The sequence below is a fragment of the Triticum urartu genome, chromosome 5A (assembly GCF_056163025.1).
Source record: "Triticum urartu cultivar PI428250 chromosome 5A, HENAU_Tu73, whole genome shotgun sequence".
In the NCBI taxonomy this organism is placed as follows: domain Eukaryota; kingdom Viridiplantae; phylum Streptophyta; class Magnoliopsida; order Poales; family Poaceae; genus Triticum; species Triticum urartu.
Window position 1 is genome coordinate 544,918,026 of NC_141877.1, and position 21,360 is coordinate 544,939,385.

Genomic DNA, 21,360 nt, shown 5'->3' on the forward strand with positions numbered 1-21,360 from the left:
GTAGAAAACCTGAAGTTGACCTTAATTAAAATGTATCAACCGCGTGTTTAACCGTGATGGTCTCTTTCCGGCAGAGTCCGGGAAGTGAACACGGTGTTGGAGTTATGTTTGACGTAGGTTGTTCTAGGATCACTTCTTGATCATAGTTTCTCGATCGTGCTTTGCCTTCTCTTCTCGCTCTCTTTTGCGAATATGTTAGCCACCATATATGCTAGTCGCTTGCTGCAGCTCCACCTCATACCTTTACCTTACCCATAAGCTTAAATAGTCTTGATCGCGAGCGTGCGAGATTGCTGAGTCCCCGTGACTCACAGATACTTCCAAAACCAGCTTGCAGGTGTCGTTGAACCGTGCAGGTGATGCAACCAAGCTCAAGGAGGAGCTCGATGAAGATCTTGTCCTTTGTGTTGTTTCGTTCTAGTTGATCAGTAGTGGTGCCCAGTTGGGGTCGATCGGGGACCGTGTCGCATTTGGGGTTATTCTTTTATTTTGGTTCCGTAGTCGGACCTTGATTGTATCTGGATGATGTAATGCTTTATTCATGTAATTGTGTGAAGTGGCGATTGTAAGCCAACTATGTATCCCTTTTCCTTATGTATTACATGGGTTGTGTGAAGATTACCTCACTTGCGACATTGCTTTCAATGCGGTTATGCCTCTAAGTCGTGCTTCGACACGTGGGAGATATAGCCGCATCGAGGGCGTTTCATGGCTCCAACGCATATACGTCCCTTAACGCACGCTTCCGCTCCCTCTTGGGGATGTGGGTTGCGTATATCATGTTCACCGTCCGCACTTGTGGGGGGAACCTCTTCTGTCCTCCATTGTTCGGCGGCCGGGGGTCCTCCTCGTCATTGCTATGCACCCCCTTATCTTTGTTTTCGGCATTTAACTTGCCGGCCTGCTTGAACACACAACAATCCCTGTTGGTGTGGTTGGCTGGCTTGTCGGGGGTGCCGTGTATTTGGCACGAGCGATCGAGTATACGGTCCAAACTGGACGGGCCCGGAGTGCTTCTTTTGAATGGCTTTTTCTGCTGACCGGGTTTAGAGCCTTTGAATCCGGCATTGACTGTCGTATCCTCGGTATTGTCGTTGTTGATGCGGCGCTTGTGTTTGTTGCGACGTGACCTGCCATTGCCATCCATGGTATCCGAAGTACCATGGTTGTTTGATATATTATTGCTGTGAGCCGGCCAGCTGTCTTCTCCCGCGCAAAAGCAGGTCATGAGTGTCGTGAGGGCTGCCATAGATTTCGGCTTTTCCTGGCCAAGGTGTCGGGCGAGCCACTTGTCGCGGATGTTGTGCTTAAAAGCTGCTAGGGCCTCTGCATCCGGACAGTCAACGATTTGATTTTTCTTTGTCAGGAACCGTGTCCAGAATTGCCTGGCCGATTCCTCTGGCTGCTGAATTATGTGGCTCAAGTCATCGGCATCTGGTGGTCGCACATAAGTGCCCTGGAAGTTGTCGAGGAATGCGGCTTCCAGATCTTCCCAACAGCCAATGGATTCTGCTGGCAGGCTGTTGAGCCAATGCCGAGCTGGTCCTTTGAGTTTAAGTGGGAGGAATTTGATGGCGTGTAGATCGTCACCGCGGGCCATGTAGATGTGCAGGAGGAAGTCCTCGATCCATACCGCAGGATCTGTTGTGCCGTCGTATGATTCTATATTTACGGGTTTGAAACCCACTGGGATTTGATGATCCATTACTTCGTCTGTGAAGCATAGGGGGTGTGCGGCGCCTCTGTACTGGGCTATGTCGTGACGCAGCTCAAATGAGTCTTGTCCGCTGTGTTCGGCCCGGCCGGATTTACTTTTACTGTATCCGGCGTGACGGTTATCGTCCCGCGTGGTGGTGCGCCCTCGTGATCCGTAGATCAATCTTGCATGTTTTGCTTTGTCCTCCAATACGTCTCGCAGGTCTAGCGTGTTTCCCCGTGCCTTGACATTTTTATTTGAGTGGCGTCGGGGTGCGAGCTGAGCTTTTGGCTGAAATGCCTCTCTGTCGCGGCCACGAGGTGGCCGATCAGCCGCATCATACGCTGAGGATGTAGGTTTTAATGCTTCCTCCTCCAATCGGGGTAGCAACCTGCGGTTCGGGTAACTCTTGGAGGAGCGTTCGAGTTCATATTCCTCGGCCGCAAGGACTTCAGTCCATCTATCGGCTAGCAAATCTTGATCAGCTTGAAGTTGCTGCTGCTTTTTCTTGAGGCTATTTGCCGTGGCTATAAGTCTGCGCTTGAAGCGCTCTTGTTCGGCGGGATCCTCCGGCACGACAAATTCGTCGTCGTCGAGGCTTGCCTCATCTTCGGAGGGAGGCATGTAATTATCATCCTCCGCCTCTTGTCGGAGTAAATAGCCATGGGTAGCCTAGCCGGCTTCCCCTGGCACTTCTGCAAAAATTACGAGCCAGCCCGGCTCTCAAGAACCCAAGACATGGGGCCGCCTTCCCCCAGCCGGCTGCGATCGAGGGCCGACTTTAGCCCTCAAGAGAAGGCCGACTCCAAGAAGCCGGCCGTGAGAAGGCCGACTCCTTCGAGCCGGCTCCCCGTAAAGAAGTCAAGACCGTACCCACAAAGTTTGCACCCACCTAACGGCGGTGCGACGGGGCGTGGCTACAGTAGAGCCTGCCACCCCCGAATCCTGGGGCACGCCTGGCACAGTGCGCCGTACGAGGTGGGCATGACCCGACCGGCGCAGCACTGTAGCCACGTTGCCCCTGGCGTCATCCACGACGGGCAGCCAGCACGGCCCACAGGCGGTGGCCCCCTTTGTGCGAAGAGACGGCCGAAGGTGGCCACGCTTCCAACCAGCCGGCCCGAGACGGAGCCGGCTCCCCGTAGCCGGCTCGCCGCCTCCCCCGAAGAGGACGCCCCATTAAGGAGACAAGACGCGGTAAGGCTACAGTGATCGTCCGACAGGCGGCGGTACTGTAGCCGCGCTTACCACGACGAAGCTCACGTCAGCAAGATGAGGCTACAGTGACCAAGGAGTTGGCAGCCGGCGGGACCCACCAGTCGGCGGGCCCCACCAGTCGGCGCAGAAGCCGGCGAGCGCAGTCACAGACGGCTGGGCCCCGCGCCTAGCCGGATTACCATTGTACCCCCGGGGGGTAGGCCTATATAAGCCCCCCGGAGCACCCATGCAAACGGTTGGACCCCTTGCTAGTTCTAGACACCATACAAGGAGAAGAAGCAGGCTAGCCGTGCCCTTTCTTCCTCCTCCCCCCAAAACAGCTCAAGGAGCGTCGTGTAGCTACTCGATTCATCTAGTGAGCATGCGGAGACCCCGTAGAGCAGCAGTAGGGGTGTTATCTCCTCGGAGAGCCCCGAAGCTGGGTAAGATCCGCCGGCGTGCATGTCTTCGCCTCATCCCGCTTCCAAGCACCGGCGATGTCTTACTGGTTCCCACAAAGATAAGCCACCCGTTGGCATATGTCGCACCCACCACCCGACATTTGGCGCCCACCGTGGGGCCAGGCACACCGTCGTCCGGAGACCTGTTCTGGACGGGAACCCTCTTCCTCCCCAGCGAGCGTAGCCAGCCCGGCACGCCCGATGGCGCTTGCCACGATGCGCTGCAAGGCGTCACCAGCATCTGCGCGGCAAGCGGCCTCGCCGATCTCCCCGACGAGACCTTCACCTCCGACGAATTCGCCTCCGATGCGGGCGCTGACCGCCCCGCCAACCTTCTCGGCCGGCTCCATGCCTCCAGCGAGCCCGCTGCGGACCTGGAGTCGGTTGGCTCCACCGACCCGATGCCTGTCGACTCCGACGCGGCCTCCTACGACGCCTTCCCCACCAACGTCGCGATCTACAACGACCCGCTTCCTCGAGCCGACGGCCACGATGCTGTCATCGCCGAAGTGATGGTTGTCGGCCACAGCAGCCCGGCCGACGAGAACGCCCACGACGCTTCGCGCGCGGTGGCCCACGACTTGTCCGCCCCTCTCCCGGCCGACGCCGACGACGAAGCATTGGAAGCACGCCGCCTCGCTCTCCTCGCAGAGGGCCGGGGGCTAGCCTCCGTAAGATGCCTCACTGAGGCCTACCGGCGCGAGGCTGACCGCGCCGCCTTCGGTACGCCGGCCCCGGGCGGGCCAAGCCGGGCCGGCCTTGTCAGGCAACGCGGCGCCGTCATCGCCGACACGCTGGGAGTCGACCGCCCGGTCTATGCCACTCCACTCGAGAACTTGCGTGCCGCCCAGGCGGCCGTAGACGAGCTGGACGGCCTGGAGGCCGAAGACCTTCCCCACATGACCCGGCGCATCCAGCAGTTGATTGACGCCGCCGCGCAGCGGCACGAAGCCGACGCTCGCGCGGAAAGCCTTCCTCCGCGCCGAGAGCACGGCGCGACGTCCCAGACGCCGACTACGAGCAATACCCGCGCGCGACGCGAGAAGGAGCCGGCTACCAGCCGCAGCCGGACCCGGATCTCCATCGAGCGGGACGCGGACGGTCATCCCCGAGCCATGGAGTGGCGGGGCGACCCGCCTCCGCCTCCGCCCCGAGGAGAGAGATATCCCGCCTCACTGCCAGTGGCGCACCCGACTCTCAGCGGCCGGCTGGGCCGCCGCGAAGGAATCGGCAAGAACGACGCCCGTCACCGGCTCGACCGCCTGGCGCGATCCCTGGCATTGGAAGAAGAAGATGATGTCGGCCCGCCTTGCTTTGGCCCCCGCATCCGCGACGAGCCCTTTCCCAAAGGGTTCTCGCTCCCAAGAGACACGCCCAAGTACAACGGCTCCGTGAAGCCGGAAGATTGGTTGATTGACTACTCCACCGCAGTTAGCATAGCCAACGGCAACCGGCGAGTCGCTGTGAAGTACGTGCCCCTCATGCTGCAGGGCACGGCGCGGACCTGGCTCAACAGCCTCAGGCCGCGTAGCATCAACAGCTGGCTAGACTTCACAGAAGCCTTCATCCGCAACTTCACCAGCACCTACAAGCGGGCTCCCAAGCCCAGACAGCTCTCCTTGTGCGTACAAGGCCCCGCCGAGTCCACTCGCGATTACCTCACGCGTTGGGCCGAGCTCCGCAACTCCTGTGAAGGGGTGCACGAGGTGCAAGCCATAGAATACTTCATAGCCGGATGCCGAGAAGGCACCCTCCTCAAGCACAAGCTCCTCTACGACGAGCCGGCTACCCTCGACGAGCTTCTGGACATAGCGGACAAGTACGCCACCGCCGACTCCTCGATGAAGACCGAGCTTCGGGTAGACGCGTCCGGGAAGGTGCTCAACCCGGCGCCCAAGACGCCGGCTGGAGAACCCGGCCGACACCCCAACTCGAACGACAACAAGCGCAAGGGCCCCGCGCCGCCTCCCGCCAGCCGGCAGGTGGCCACGGTCGAAGATGCGCCGCCTGAAGAACGACCGGCGCCCAAGAAGCCCAAGGGCGGCAGGCCGGCTTGGCAGCCCGCCTTCTCCTACGAGCAAACCCTCGACGCCCCTTGCAAGTTCCACAGCGGCGCGAAGCCGTCCAACCACACGACCCGGAAGTGCAACTGGCTCACCAGAATCTCTAAGGGCAAGGGGCTCTTGCCGCCTCCGCCTGCCGGCCCGCCGCCTCCGCCTCCACCGCCTCCGGCCGCTCGGCCCGCAATCGGAGCCGTGCACGACGAATTCCCTGACGAGCAAGCAACCTACGTCGTCTTCACCAGCCAACCCGAAGACCGGCGCAGCAAACGCCGAGAGCACCAGGAAGTCGGCGTGGTCGCTGCCAGCCCCGCCGAACACATGCATTGGTCAGAAAAGCCCATCAGCTGGAGCCGGGCCGACCATCCGGAGGTGATGCCGTCTCCCGGCTCTTACGCTATGGTCCTGGAAGCCACCCTTGCGACGGACAGACGCGCCGCCTGCTTCTCCCGTGTGTTGATAGACGGCGGGAGCAGCATCAACATCATGTATCGTGACACCCTGGAGAAGTTGAACGTCAAGACAAAACAGCTCACGCCCACACGGACGGTGTTCCACGGCATCGTACCCGGCCTGTCCTGCGCCCCCATTGGCAAAATCAAGATTGATGTACTTTTTGGGGACAAGGAGCATTTCCGCCGGGAAGCAATCTGGTTTGAAGTGGTGGACCTGGAGAGCCCTTACCATGCATTGCTGGGCCGACCTGCCTTGGCCAAATTCATGGCAGTCCCCCACTATGCATACCTCAAGATGAAGATACCAAGCACCAAAGGCGTCATCACCGTAGCCGGCGACTACAAGAAGTCCTCCGAGTGCGTCGCGGCCAGCAGCCGGCTGGCCGAGTCCCTTGTGATCGCCGAAGAGAAGAAGATGCTGGACCGAGTCGTGGCCATGGCCGGCAAGCAGTCGGCCGTGTCCCCCGACCCCAAGGAGCATGATCCTCAAGGGTCTTTCCAGCCGGCCAAGGAGACGAAGAAAATACCCCTTGACCCCGAGTATCCAGAGAGGTTTGCCGTCATCGGGGCAAACCTAAACAGCAAATAGGAAGGCGAGCTCGCCGATTTCCTCCGTGAGAATCGGGACATCTTCACGTGGTCCCCCAAGGACATGCCGGGTGTCCCGAGGAAATTCGCCGAGCACAAACTACATGTTCGAGAAGACGCAAAGCCAGTCAGACAGCCCCTCCGCCGACTGTCGGAGGAGAAACGCAGGATTGTGGGGGAGGAAATAGCCCGGCTCTTGGCGGCCGGCTTCATCATGGAAGTTTTCTTTCCAGAGTGGCTCGCCAACCCGGTCCTTGTGCTGAAGAAGAATAACAAGTGGCGCATGTGTATAGACTACACAAGTCTCAACAAGGCCTGCCCCAAAGATCCTTTTGCCCTGCCAAGGATAGACCAAGTGATAGACTCCACAGCCGGATGCGAGCTGTTGAGTTTTTTGGATGCTTACTCCGGATACCACCAGATAAAGCTAGACCCGGATGACCGCCTGAAGACCGCCTTCATCACGCCGTTCGGAGCCTTCTGCTACCTGACTATGACATTCGGCTTGAGAAATGCCGGTGCCACCTTTCAGCGTTGCATGCAGAAGTGCCTCCTCAAGCAGCTCGGCAGGAATGCCCACGTTTACGTGGACGACATCGTGGTGAAGACGGAGAAGCGTGGCACCTTGCTGGAGGACCTCAAGGAAACATTTGAGAACCTGCGCCGGTTCCAAATCAAGCTCAACCCCGAGAAATGCGTGTTCGGGGTGCCAGCCGGCCAGCTTCTAGGCTTCCTGGTCTCCGAACGCGGCATCGAATGCAACCCAGCGAAGATCAAGGCCATCGAGAGAATGGCGATCCCCACCAAGCTTCGAGACATTCAGAAGTTCACCGGGTGCTTGGCCTCCTTGAACCGCTTCATGAGCCAGCTCGGAGAGAAGGCCCTCCCCCTCTACCGCCTCATGAAGAAGAGCACTCACTTCGAGTGGAACGACCAGGCCGACCAAGCTTTCCACGAGTTGAAGAAGATGCTGGCCATGCCGCCTGTCCTCGCGGCACCGACCGAGAAAGAGCCCATGCTCCTTTATATCGCTGCAACCAGCCGGGTGGTCAGCACCGTCATTGTAGTCCAGCGCCCGGAAGAAGGCCGAGCCCAGCCGGTCCAGAGGCCGGTGTATTATCTGAGCGAGGTGCTGTCCGCCTCAAAGCAGAACTACCCGCACTACCAAAAGATGTGTTACGGCGTGTACTTCACCGCCAAGAAGCTGAAGCCCTACTTCCAAGAGCATCCCGTCACGGTCGTATGCACTGCCCCGCTAGCCGAGATCATAGGCAGCCGGGATGCATCCGGCCGGGTGGCGAAATGGGCCATCGAGCTGGCCCCATACACGATCTTCTACCAGCCCCGCACTGCCATCAAGTCCCAAGCACTGGCCAACTTCCTCGTCGACTGGGCCGAGACCCAGTACCTGCCGCCGGCTCCCGACTCCACCCATTGGCGCATGCACTTCGACAGATCCAAGATGCGCACCGGCTTGGGAGCCGGCATCGTCCTTACCTCTCCCAAAGGCGACAAGCTCAGATACACGCTACAAATCCACTTCGCCGCCTCCAACAATGTGGCCGAGTACGAGGCGCTCATACACGGGCTCCGGCTTGCCAACGAGATTGGCATTCGCCGGATCCTATGTTATGGCGACTCGGACCTGGTAGTCCAGCAGTCATCCGGCGACTGGGACGCCAAGGACGTGAATATGGCGAGCTACCGTTTCCTGGTCCAACAACTCAGCGGATACTTTGAAGGGTGCGAGTTCCTCCACGTACCACGAGCCGACAATGACTCAGCCGATGCCTTGGCTCGAATAGGCTCCACTCGGCAAGCAATTCCAACCGGCGTCGCTCTACAACGCCTACTCAAGCCATCTATCAAGCCGTCTCCGGAATCCGATTCCATCTTCGTGCCGCCTGACCCCGATGCGGCCAGGTCCGGCTCGAAGAATCAAGTAGCCGACCCCAAAACCTCCGTAGCCGGCCCGGGGACTTCGGCAGCCGGCTCGGGGACTTCGGCAGCCGGCTCGAGGACTGCGGTAGCCGGCCCGGGGACTGCACCAGCACTACAGCCGGCGGCCGACTCCAGCACCTCACCGCCCAGCCCACCCACCCTGGTGGCAATAGCCACTTTGGCAGTAGAAGAAGTCGCGGCTCCGTCTTGGGCTCAGTCCATCCTCAACTTCCTAGTAAACCAAGACCTGCCGGCTGACGAAACAGAAGCAAGACAAGTCCAGCGTCGAGCCGGAGCATACACAATCGTCAACAGAGAACTACTCAAGCGCAGCGTCACCGGAGTCCTCCAGCGATGCGTCGAGCAAGAGAAGGGCATCGCAATCCTCGCAGACATTCACCAAGGAGAATGCGGCCACCATGCGGCCTCAAGATCACTTGTCGCCAAAGCCTTCCGCCATGGTTTCTTCTGGCCGACTCCTTTGGACGACGCCAAAGAATTAGTCAAGCATTGCAAGGGATGCCAGCTCTTCAGCTCCAAGCAGCACATGCCGGCTTCGGCACTCAAGACCATTCCCCTCACTTGGCCCTTTGCCGTTTGGGGACTGGACATGGTGGGCCCATTCAAGATGGCGCGCGGCGGCATGACGCATTTACTCGTCACCGTGGACAAATTCACCAAGTGGATCGAGGCGAAGCCGATCAAGAAGCTGAATGGGCCGACTGCCGTGACGTTCATCGCGGACATAACAATTCGGTACGACGTGCCGCACAGCATCATCACCGACAATGGCACGAATTTCGCCAAAGGAGCCTTGGCACGTTTCTGCGCAGCCCAAGGCATCCGGCTGGACTTAGCGTCCGTCGCCCACCCGCAGTCAAACGGCCAGGTCGAGCGAGCCAACGGCCTCATCCTCTCCGGCATCAAGCCCCAACTGGTTGTACCTCTGGAGCGCTCAGCCGGCTGTTGGCTCGATGAGCTGCCGGCTGTCCTCTGGAGTCTGCGCACTACACCAAACAAGTCAACCGGCTTCACCCCTTTCTTCCTTGTGTATGGTGCCGAGGCGGTCATCCCAACTGACATCGAATTCGACTCGCCTCGGGTAACCATGTACACGGAAGCGGAGGCCAAGGAAGCACGAGAAGACGGCGTCGACCTGCTGGAAGAAAGCCGGCTGTTAGCCCTCAGCCGGTCTGCAATTTACCAGCAGGGTTTGCGCCGCTACCACAGCCGGAAGGTCAGGCCAAGATCTTTTCAGGAGGGCGACCTTGTGCTCCGGCTGATTCAGCGAACAGCCGGCCAGCACAAGCTCTCAGCCCCTTGGGAAGGCCCTTTCGTCATCAGCAGAGCTCTAGGCAACGACTCCTACTACCTGATCGACGCGCAGAAGCCGAAGGCACGCAAGAGAGACGACTCCGGCAAGGAGTCGGAACGGCCATGGAACGCCAACCTCCTTCGAAGATTTTACAGTTGAAAGGCAGTATGTATCATGCTAACTTTTGTATTAAGTACACGACAATAGGCTCCCCGAGGAGGGCTCGGGGACTGCCATCCCTTATTTATGAAAGGAAAATATCATGCTTATGACCTTGTTGTATCATTTACTTATTCCGTCCGGCACCGAGTTCGACTAGTCGGCTCGGGGACTGGCCGACTGAAGTTATATTAGAAGTCCTACCCGCAGTCAGACAAGTAGTGTGCCGGCTCTCAAGCCTTCCCTTGCCAAAGTCGCAGTTCGAAGAACCGGCTGTCCGGCTGCCAAGAGTTAAAGGTAGGAACGACTGCCCACACGAAAAACGGCTAGGGACTAACGGACTAATAAAACAAAGACGGTTTTTCCCATACCGCCGACCGGCTACAAGAGTAGCCGGCCGGCCGGTGTCCATTCACTTTACTTTAAATCCAAGAAAGCTCAAGTACTTGCCTCCCCAAAGAGGGAAGGCGGCAAAGGAAAAAGCCTAAGGATAAACAAGCATACGCGAATGGAAACCAAACATGCACATGATAATATTTACACAAAAAGACCTCCAAGAGGCCAGCATTCAACATAGTTTGGATACACCCCCAGTGGGTGGAACTGCGAAACTTAACAAAGATTGTTCAAAGACAACAAAGCAGGAAAGATAGAGACGGCAGGTCAAGCTGGCGGAGCGGCCGACTGGTTGGCGGAGACGGTCGCGCCGGCTGAAGGAGCGGCCGGCTGACGTACTTCGGCTTGGTCGTCGCCTCCCGCAGAGGGTGCGCTCCCACGCGCCTCGTTGCTGGAGGCACGGTCGGCCTGAGGTCGGCTGGTTGCTCCACCAGCCGGCTCGACGTCTCCGCCGTCGTCGTCTTCGTCTTCTTCACCCTCGTCGCTGGAGGCGATCTCCTCCGCCGAGTCCTCGCCCATCGCCGGGTTCAGCCCGAACCACTCCTCCGGCTGCGCGACACCGTCATCATCGATTTCGGGTGCGAAGACGCTGATGTCGGTGCACTCGGCGATCGTTGAAGCCCGCTGGGCGATAGCCGGCCTCACCGCCTCTAGCTCCGCGTCGGCCTCCATCCGCCAAGTGCGCAGCTGGTCGAGGCTGAGCCCTGGGTACCAAGCCCGGACGAATTCCAACGCCTGCCCGGCTCCGAGGCGGGCCGCTGATGCCTTCCAAGCCTCGAAGCGGCCGACTGCGACTTCCAGCCAGTCGGCGGTTCGGCTTGGAGTACGGGGGATCGTCTCGCCGGGCCAGAGGGCGGCCAGCACTTGCGCCCCGGCACGTTGGAGCCAGCGGAGCATCCGATGAGCCGGCTGCAACCTTGCCTGGACAGCCAGGAGCTGCTCCTCAAGGGTCCGGTTTGCATCCGGCGCGATGTCGGCCCCCGCTTGCCGGCGCGCCTCGCGATGGGCCTCAATGCTTTGGGCGGCGAAGGCGGAGTAGCCTGGGAAGTAATCTGCAAGAAACAACAAGCAAGAGTTCAAGATAAGTCAAAAAACCCAAGCGGCAAGTGGCAGGAGAAGGGCCGAGAAAGGCAGCTTACCGTCGATCAAGTCTTCAATCCGGCCGAAGCCTTCGTCCAGAGCTCACCGGGTCTCAGACCAGCTCGCCGCCTCCATCTCATATTCCGCTAGCAAGGTGGCTTCGCTCTCCTTCGCCGCCTGAAGGGCCGCTTTGTGGCTTTCCTCCTGGTCGGCCAGCTTCTTGGCCAGGCGATCCCGTTCCTGGGCCAAGGCAGCGCACTCGGCCTCCTTGGTATAAAGGGCGGCCTTCGCCTCGCCAAGCTCCTTCCGCAAGTCGGCGTTGGCCCCTGAAGACAAAGAAGAAGAAAAATCAATAAGAAAGTGTCGTCAAGAAAGATTCGACCCGACTGCGCGGCAGTCGGCCCGAATCTCGGGGACTACACCCAGTGGGTGCGCTGACGCGCCCCCACAGGAGACAAACAAAACCAAGTACTTACTTCGGCTGTCGGCCAGGTCGTCGGTCCACCGGCTCAACTCTCGAGCCTGGGAGTCGAAGGCGGCAACACGAAGGTTGTGGTATTCCTGAAAGTTTAGAAAGAAAGCAAAGTAAGGTGGCCGTTGAGAAAGATCCGACCCGACTGCGCAGCAGTCGGCCCGAATCTCGGGGACTACACCCAGTGGGTGCGCTGGCGCGCCCCCACGGAAGAAATCAAGAAAGCAAAGCAGCCAAGAGCAAAGGACTCACCCGGACAGTGGTTCGCGTCGACAAAAACTCTTGGTTGAGCTGTTGCAGCAGGGTGGCTTGAGCTCGTAGCCGGCTCCGGACCCCTTGAGCCGCTGCTTCCAGCTCGCCGGTTCCCCCGCTGGGAGTCCACTCGGACAAGGCGGAGCTGGCCGCCTCCAGATCTCCAGCCGGCTGGCCTACGCCCGCGGCTCGGCGCGACTCCGGCGGAGCTGCGCCTCCTCCAGCACGCCGGCCCGTCGCCAGCTGCACCTTGAGGCCGGCCCGGCTCTCTGGCTCGCCTCCGGCCGGCTCTTCCGGCGCCGCCGATGATTGACCGCCTTGGCCCGCTCCGGTTGGCGCCGCAGGCGGCGCTCTTCCGGCCAAGGCCACGGGCTCCTCCTCCCTCTCCAACAGCGGCGGGTCTTGGACGATCTCCTCCGCCATGGGCAACGGGGTGTCGAGGGCCACGGCTCGGAGGGGCATGGCGAGCAGCGGAGGCTGGCTGCGCGAGCTTTCTGCCTCCGTCTCCGCGGAAGCCGCCTCCCTCTGGGCCTTGGCTACCGCCTCAGCCTGCCCCTTTGCCGCCTGGGCGGCCGCCTTCTCCGCCGCCTCGCGCTCCTCCCGCGCTTCGCGGGCGTTCCGCTCGGTGGCCTCCCTAAGATCGGCGCGGGGGTCCACGCGGCGGGAGCTCGAAGACCCTCCAGCCGGCCCCACGACGGAGCCACCCGGGCCCCGCTCAAGGGAAAGCGGCGCCCTGTCCAGCAAGCAAAGGAAAGTTAAGAAGACGTTTGAAGAAAAGAGAAAAACAACGACGAGACTACGGCAAACCAAGTAAAGACTTACGCCGAGACCGCCTGGGGCTGTTTTACGGCCTTGCGGAAGCGGGCCGCCTTCGCGGCCGCCTCTTCTCGCTTCGTTGCCGCGGCGGAAGGCTTGGACTTCTTCGGCCGACTGCCGAAGAGGCCTAGAGCGGCCCGGCGTTTCTGCGCGCCGCCGGCAGCCGGCGCGACAGACGAGCCCGCGCCCTGTTGGTCGGCCGCCGGCTGGCGACGCGGAGCGACTTCGACTTCGAAATCGTCCGGCCAGTCCTCGAAGCTCGCGGTGAACTTTGAGCCTCCGGGCTCGGCGCTGTCCCCCACGACGGCATCCTCCATGGCAGCCGCCCCCAAGTCCGGGTCGTCAACATCATCCACCGTACGGTCGGGGGCGTACTGGTGTTCGATCCCTGCCGCCCCGGCCGGCGGCGGGAGAAGAGGGTTCTGCACAGAGAACCGGCTGGTCAGAAGCCGGCCGTCGCGAAGCCGGCTGACGACGAAAAAGAAGATAAAGAGAGAAACTTACCACGGGTGGAGGATTTGCGCGAGAATACGGCGCCTTGCCGTATTGCCAGTCCCCGCTGAGCTTGTAGTTGGCAATGTAGTTGACCATGAGGGCCACCTCCGCGTGGGGCATCTCCCATGTGCTCAGCCGGCTTGGGTCGAAGCGGTCGCTCATCTGGCACATCATATGGGGCCGGCTCTGGAGAGGAAGGATCCGGCGCTCCACGAAGGCGGCCACCAAGTCGGCCCCGCGCAAGCCTTCCGACTGAATCAGCACCCGAAGCCGGGAGATGGCGGCGTTCCCGGCCGGAGACAGCGACCGGGACCGGAAGCTCCACGAGGGCTGCCTTCCAGCCGGCGGGCCGGCTACGTAAGCCGGCAAGTTGATGTAGTCTTCTTGCTCGGCGACGTTCTTCACATAGAAATAAGATATATGTCAGACCTTCACCGACTGGATCAGGGGGATGGGCGGGAACGGATTGTTCTCGCTCGCCCTCCTCATGGCGATGAAGGCTCCGCAGGGGGCGGGCACGCCAGCGACGACTGTGCCGAGCTTGCTTTGGAAGAACTCTCCCCAGAGCTCCAGCGTGGGGAGCAGCCCTAAGAAGCCTTCGCAGAGGGAGACGAAGGCCGACAGCAACATCACCGCATTAGGCGTGAGGTGATGCGGCTGGAGGTTGTAGAATTCAAGGAAGGAACGAAGAAACCCGCTCACCGGGAGGCCGAAGCCGCGCAGGCAGTGCGAGCGGAAGACGACCCGCTCGCCCTCCTCCGGCGCCGGCGAGATCTCCTTCTCGGGCGCCAGGCGGACCTGAACGCGGTCGACATCGGGCAGGCGTCGGGTCTGGCGAAGGAACTCCACGTGGTCTTCATGGACGTTGGAGCCGTCCCAGGAGCTTGACAAGGCCATGGAAGCAAGGTGGCATGGAGACGCGACGGCGCTGAGACAGGAGGCTGCGGCGACAACGAGAGGAAGAAGATGAGGGCTAGGAGGGACGGAGTGGGAGGGAGCGCACGAGCCTCTGTCGCTCCCCCTCTTCCCCCTACTTATAGGCTCACGTGGCGGAGCCAAGAAGGCGTGGCATGGGGAAGCGCGGGGGTCGATCATGCCCACTTCCCACGTCCCGCGATTACCGATCCATAATGGCGAGGCGAAAACTGCCTTGAGAAGGCGAGCGGCCCTGTGGGCCACGGGAGATCCGCGCCTGGACCGAGGCTCACGAGTGGCGGGCCCGGGCCTGCGGCGGCGTCCCATCGCGCGCGTGCGCTCGCAGGGTTCTGCCGCCACGCGACCGCGAGAGGGCCCGTGGTCAGCATGCAGGCCCCCTCTCCTCCCGCCAACGCGGGGTTATCTGAAGTCGGCGTACGCCCACGAGGCCGGCTCTTCAGGATAGGAAGCTGACCAACCTTCTCGTCCCCTTGTTCACCTCGGAGCTCGGTCAGCTTCGGGGACTACTGTCGGAGTAAATAGCCATGGGTAGCCTAGCCGGCTTCCCCTGGCACTTCTGCAAAAATTACGAGCCAGCCCGGCTCTCAAGAACCCAAGACATGGGGCCGCCTTCCCCCAGCCGGCTGCGATCGAGGGCCGACTTTAGCCCTCAAGAGAAGGCCGAATCCAAGAAGCCGGCCGTGAGAAGGCCGACTCCTTCGAGCCGGCTCCCCGTAAAGAAGTCAAGACCGTACCCACAAAGTTTGCACCCACCTAACGGCGGTGCGACGGGGCGTGGCTACAGTAGAGCCTGCCACCCCCGAATCCCGGGGCACGCCTGGCACAGTGCGCCGTACGAGGTGGGCATGACCCGACCGGCGCAGCACTGTAGCCACGTTGCCCCTGGCGTCATCCACGACGGGCAGCCAGCACGGCCCACAGGCGGTGGCCCCCTTTGTGCGAAGAGACGGCCGAAGGCGGCCACGCTTCCAACCAGCCGGCCCGAGACGGAGCCGGCTCCCCGTAGCCGGCTCGCCGCCTCCCCCGAAGAGGACGCCCCATTAAGGAGACAAGACACGGTAAGGCTACAGTGATCGTCCGACAGGCGGCGGTACTGTAGCCGCGCTTACCACGACGAAGCTCACGTCAGCAAGATGAGGCTACAGTGACCAAGGAGTTGGCAGCCGACGGGACCCACCAGTCGGCGGGCCCCAGCAGTCGGCGCAGAAGCCGGCGAGCGCAGTCACAGACGGCTGGGCCCCGCGCCCAGCTGGATTACCATTGTACCCCCGGGGGGTAGGCCTATATAAGCCCCCCGGAGCACCCATGCAAACGGTTGGACCCCCTGCTAGTTCTAGACACCATACAAGGAGAAGAAGCAGGCTAGCCATGCCCTTTCTTCCTCCTCCCCCCAAAACAGCTCAAGGAGCGTGGTGTAGCTACTCGATTCATCTAGTGAGCATGCGGAGACCCCGCAGAGCAGCAGTAGGGGTGTTATCTCCTCGGAGAGCCCCGAAGCTGGGTAAGATCCGCCGGCGTGCATGTCTTCACCTCATCCCGCTTCCAGGCACCGGCGATGTCTTACTGGTTCCCACAAAGATAAGCCACCCGTTGGCATATGTCGCACCCACCACCCGACACCTCTCCATCTGCCGCTCTCTCGGGAGGGCTAGCTTCTCTATCCTCCTGCTCTAAATCTTGCTGGAGGGGATTGTTGTCGTCTTCGGCACTATCCGGAGTGCTATTATCTCCTGTGCCGATGTCACCGCTTTTGCTTTGGCGAGACTTAGAGCGGCGGCGCTGATGTCGGCACTTGGGTTGCTTCTTGGAGGGGTCATCCTCCGCTGTCTCGCCGCCATTGCCTTCTTTGGGTGTGTCCGCCATGTATATATCATATGATGAGGTGGCTGTCCAGTGCCCTGTGGGCAGTGGTTCCTCTTCGTCTCCCGCATCGTCGTCCATACCGTCGATGTCTTCGGAGTTGAAGTCGAGCATGCCGGTCAAATTGTCGACGGTGGCTACTAAGTGGGTGGTGGGTGGGCGGCGAATTTCTTCATCATCCGCATCCCAATCCTGCCGAACATAGTTCGGCCAGGAATCTCCTGACAAGGAGAGAGACCTTAACGAGTTCAGTATGTCACCGAAGGGAGAGTGCTAAAAGATATTCGCAGAGGTAAACTCCATGATCGGCGCCCAGTCGGATTCGATAGGCACGGGCGCAGGCGGTTCGGAGTCAGTGGCCAGGGAAGGATCCGGCAGCTTGGCATCACGGCTCTTGTGAAGGGTAAGGTCGATACTCGGCTCGATCGCCGCTGAGGATATGGCCTCCGTGGCGGGGTCCATCCACCCATCCATGGATGGCGCAACTGGCTCCAAATTGAGGGTTGGAGCGGTTGCTGGCGCGATCTCCCGAATACTGCCCGATGGCAGAGCTAAATCATGCTCATCGTGACCGTGTGGCGCACTAGGCAGGGGCTCGAATCCATCGAAGATCAAGTCTCCGCGGATATCGGATGTGTAGTTTAAGCTTCCAAACCCGACCTGGTGGCCCGGGGCGTAACTCTCGATCTGCTCCAGATGGCCAAGCGAGTTGGCCCGTAGTGCGAAGCCGCCGAAAACAAAGATCTGTCCGGGGAGAAAAGTCTCACCCTGGACTGCATCGCTATTGATGATCGAAGGAGCCATCAAGCCTAACGGCGATGACACAAAGGAACTCTCAATGAAAGCACCAATGTCGGTGTCAAAACCGGCGGATCTCGGGTAGGGGGTCCCGAATTGTGCGTCTAAGGCGGATGGTAACAGGAGGCAGGGGACACGATGTTTTACCCAGGTTCGGGCCCTCTTGATGGAGGTAAAACCCTACGTCCTGCTTGATTATTCTTGATAATATGGGTAGTACAAGAGTTGATCTACCATGAGATTGGAGAGGCTAAACCCTAGAAGCTAGCCTATGGTATGATTGTATATTGTCCTATGGACTAAAACCCTCCGGTTTATATAGACACCGGAAGGGGCTAGGGTTACACAAGGTCGATTACAAAGGAGGAGATATGCATATCCGTATTGCCTAGCTTACCTTCCACGCCAAGTAGAGTCCCATCCGGACACAGGATGAAGTCTTCAATCTCGTATCTTCATAATCCAACAGTCCGGCCAAAGGATATAGTCCGGCTGTCCGGAGACCCCCTAATCCAGGACTCCCTCAGCAGCAACTACATGGACTGGGTCCGTAACCTGAGGATTATCCTCATAGCTGCCAAGAAAGCATATGTCCTTGAAGCACCGCTAGGTGACGCACCTCTTTTCCCAGCAACTCAAGATGTTATGAACGCCTGACAGTCGCGTAGTGATGATTACTCCCTGGTTTAGTGCGGCATGCTTTACAGCTTAGAACCGGGGCTCCAAAAGCGTTTTGAGCAACACAGAGCATATGAGATGTTCCAAGAGCTGAAAATGGTTTTCCAAGCTCATGCCCGAGTCGAGAGATATGAAGTCTCCGACAAGTTCCACAGTTGTAAGATGGAGGAGAACAGTTCTGTCAGCGAGCACATACTTAAAATGTCTGGGTTGCACAACCGCTTGTCTCAGCTGGGAGTCAATCTCCCGGATGACGCGGTCGTTGACAGAATCCTTCAGTCACTTCCACCTAGCTACAAGAGCTTTGTGATGAACTTCAATATGCATGGGATGGAAAAGACCATTCCTGAGGTATATTCAATGCTAAAATCAGCGGAGGTGGAGATCAAAAAGGAACATCAAGTGTTGATGGTGAATAAAACCACTAAGTTCAAGAAAGGCAAGGGTAAAAAGAACTTCAAGAAGGACGGCAAGGGAGTTGCCGCGCCCAGTAAGCAAGCTGCCGGGAAGAAGCCAAAGAATGGACCCAAGCCTGAGACTGAGTGCTTTTATTGCAAGGGGAACGGTCACCGGAAGTGGAACTGCCCCAAGTACTTAGCGGATAAGAAGGCCGGCAATACCAAAGGTATATGTGATATACATGTTATTGATGTGTACCTAACCAGCGCTCGTACTAGCTCCTGGGTATTTGATACCGGTGCGGTTGCTCATATTTGTAACTCAAAACAGGAGCTGCGGAATAAGCGGAGACTGGCGAAGGACGAGGTGACGATGCACGTTGGGAATGGTTCCAAGGTCGATGTGATCGTCGTCGGCACGCTGCCTCTACATTTACCTACGGGGTTAGTTTTAAACCTTAATAATTGTTACTTAGTACTAGCTTTGAGCATGAACATTGTATCTGGATCTCGTTTAATTCGAGATGGCTACTCATTTAAATCCGAGAATAATGGTTGTTCCATTTATATGAGAGATATGTTTTATGGTCATGCCCCGCTGGTCAATGGTTTATTCTTGTTTAATCTCGAACGTGATATTACACATATTCATAGTGTGAATACCAAGAAGTGTAAGGTTGATAATGATAGTCCCACATACTTGTGGCACTACCGCCTTGGTCACATTGGTGTCAAACGCATGAAGAAACTCCATGCAGATGGACTTTTGGAGTCTCTTGATTATGAATCATTTGACACGTGCGAACCATGCCTCATGGGAAAAATGACCAAGACTCCGTTCTCCGGAACACTGGAGCGAGCAACCAACTTATTGGAAATCATACATACTGATGTGTGCGGTCCAATGAGCGTTGAGGCTCGCGGTGGCTATCGTTATGTTCTCACCCCACTGATGACTTGAGTAGATATGGATATGTCTACTTAATGAAACACAAGTCTGAGACCTTTGAAAAGTTCAAGGAATTTCAGAATGAGGTAGAGAATCAACGTGACAGGAAAATAAAGTTCTTGCGATCAGATCGTGGGGGAGAATATTTGAGTCACGAATTTGGCACACACTTAAGGAAATGTGGAATTGTTTCACAACTCACGCCGCCTGGAACACCTCAGCGTAATGGTGTGTCCGAACATCGTAATCGCACTCTATTGGATATGGTGTGATCTATGATGTCTCTTACCGATCTACCGCTATCATTTTGGGGTTATGCTTTAGAGACTGCCGCATTCACTTTAAATAGGGCTCCGTCGAAATCCGTTGAGACGACACCGTATGAATTATGGTTTGGGAAGAAACCTAATCTGTCGTTTCTGAAAGTTTGGGGATGCGATGCTTATGTCAAGAAACTTCAACCTGAAAAGCTCGAACCCAAGTCGGAAAAATGTGTGTTCATAGGATGCCCTAAGGTAACTATTGGGTATACCTTCTACCTCAGATCCGAAGGCAAGATCTTTGTTGCCAAGAATGGATCCTTTCTAGAGAAAGAGTTTCTCTCAAAAGAAGTAAGTGGGAGGAAAGTAGAACTTGATGAGGTACTGCCTCTTGAACCGGAAAGTGGCGCAGCTCAAGAAAATGTTTCTGTGGTGCCTGCACCAACTAGAGAGGAAGTTAATGATGATGATCATGAAACTTCGGATCAAGTTGTTACTAAACTTCGTAGGTCCACAAGGACACGTTCCGCACCAGAGTGGTACGGCAACCCTATCCTAGAAATCATGTTGTTAGACAACAATGAACCTTCGAACTATGAAGAAGCGATGGCGGGCCCGGATTCCAACAAATGGCTTGAAGCCATGAAATCCGAGATAGGATCCATGTATGAAAACGAAGTATGAACTTTGACTGACTTGCCCGATGATCGGCGAGCCATAGAAAATAAATAGATCTTTAAGAAGAAGACAGACGCGGATGGCAATGTGACCATCTATAAAGCTCGGCTTGTCGCTAAGGGTTATCGACAAGTTCAAGGGGTTGACTACGATGAGACCTTCTCACCCGTAGCAAAGCTGAAGTCCGTCCGAATCATGTTAGCAATTGTCGCATTCTATGATTATGAAATATGGCAAATGGACGTCAAAACAGCATTCCTTAATGGTTTCCTTAAGGAAGAATTATATATGATGCAGCCGAAAGGTTTTATCGATCCTAAGAATGCTGACAAGGTATGCAAGCTCCAGCGCTCAATCTATGGGCTGGTGCAAGCATCTTGGAGTTGGAACATTTGCTTTGATGAGATGATCAAAGCGTTTGGGTTTACACAGATTTATGGAGAAGCCTGTGTTTACAAGAAAGTGAGTGGGAGCTCAGTGGCATTTCTCATATTATATGTGGATGACATACTATTGATGGGAAATGATATAGAACTCTTGGAAAGCATAAAGGCCTACTTGAATAAGCGTTTTTCAATGAAGGACCTTGGAGAAGCTGCTTATATATTAGGCATCAAGATCTATAGAGATAGATCGAGACGCCTCATTGGTCTTTCACAAAGCACGTACCTTGACAAGATATTGAAAAAGTTCAATATGGATCAGTCCAAGAAGGGGTTCTTGCCTGTATTGCAAGGTGTGAGATTGAGCACGGCTCAATGCCCGACCACGGCAGAAGATAGAGAAAAGATGAGTGTCGTCCCCTATGCCTCGGCCATAGGGTCTATCATGTATGCCATGCTGTGTACCAGACCTGATATTAACCTTATCGTAAGTTTGGTAGGAAGGTACCAAAGTAATCCCGGCATGGAACACTGGACAACGGTCAAGAATATCCTGAAGTACCTGAAAAGGACTAAGGACATGTTTCTCGTTTATGAAGGTGATGAAGAGCTCGTCGTAAAGGGTTACGTCGATGCTAGCTTCGACACAGATCTGGATGACTCCAAGTCACAAACCGGATACGTGTATATTTTGAATGGTGGGGCAATCAGTTGGTGCGGTTGCAAGAAAAACGTCGTGGCAGGATCTACATGTGAAGCGGAGTACATGGCAGCCTCGGAGGCAGCACATGAAGCAATCTGGATGAAGGAGTTCATTACCGACCTAGGAGTTATTCCCAATGCGTCGGGCCCGATGACTCTCTTCTGTGACAACACTGGAGCCATTGCCCTTGCCAAGGAGCCCGGGTTTCGCAAGAAGATCAGGCATATCAAGCGTCGCTTCAACTCCATTTGTGAAAATGTTCAAAATGGAGACATAGATATTTGTAAAGTGCATACGGACCTGAATGTCGCAGATCCGTTGACTAAACCTCTTC